A 1,023-nucleotide genomic window follows, 5' to 3' on the forward strand; every position below is an offset into this window, starting at 1 on the left:
AGATGTACTTGAACCAGTGTCCAGTCTACAAAGAGGAGGGTCAACACAGAGGGAACATTTCCTCCATACTTCCAAGTGATGCCAGCCATGGTTGCGCAGGACCTTTGTCCTATCTCTACATAGGTGGAACTGGTGAAAGAAAGGAGCCAGGGGCTATTCCCAAGCCCATGTGACCCCTGAGGAACAGATCCTCAAACGACCTTAAGAGTAAAAATAAATTGGTTTATCTGGGCCAACTGTATGCTCTTAAACACCCAAAAGGTAGGTATAACCAAAGATTAAAATGATCAATATATTTCTTTAAGAGTTCAAGGGATTGTATTTCCCAGATACTAGACTTAAGTTCTTATGTTATTTAGACAATTATCTCTCACTGATGATTGTGTTCCTAATAAGACAGTGCTACTCAGATGTAAGACTTCAAATCTTGGTGTGGAATAATGTAGTGCCCACATGCAGCTGAGTGAGACAACCCACTATTGGCCTAAAATGATGGCTAAATTTGTTTTCTCTCCCTATCTAGAAGCCTTTGAGAGGGAACTGACACTGATTCTAGCCACTCCAACAGTTATCAAAGTGCCTGATAAATTCTGAGTCCATCACTCTTGTGTGCAGCATTGGCAGACAAAAGAAAAACGAGGAGGAACCCAATAATGGATGCTTCTGGAAGCTCTCATCAAGGAATTCCAATGAACTTTAATTTGAACATTTGAAATTTGCCCTGTTCTTTTTTCTGGTTCCCTGTCTAGAACTTGTAATGCTAACTACTCTTGCCTTTACTTCTCCTTCACATCCCCTATTCACCAGCCAAGGACTTTCTTTTCTCCCTACAGATAAGATTTATGCAATTTGAGAGTCTTTTAGAGAGACCCACCGAAGAGGCACCCCAATTGCCTTATGCTGCATCCTTGTTCAGCATGGAAGAAGCCAGAGCAGTCTGCATCCAGATTCCCTAGCAGGAATTTGCGTAACCTCTTCAGAGGATGGTGTGATAAGAATAGGAGATAGGAATTGGATAGGCAG

The sequence above is a fragment of the Nannospalax galili genome, unplaced genomic scaffold (genome assembly GCF_000622305.1).
Source record: "Nannospalax galili isolate Female #2095 unplaced genomic scaffold, S.galili_v1.0 scaffold84, whole genome shotgun sequence".
NCBI lineage: Eukaryota > Metazoa > Chordata > Mammalia > Rodentia > Spalacidae > Nannospalax > Nannospalax galili.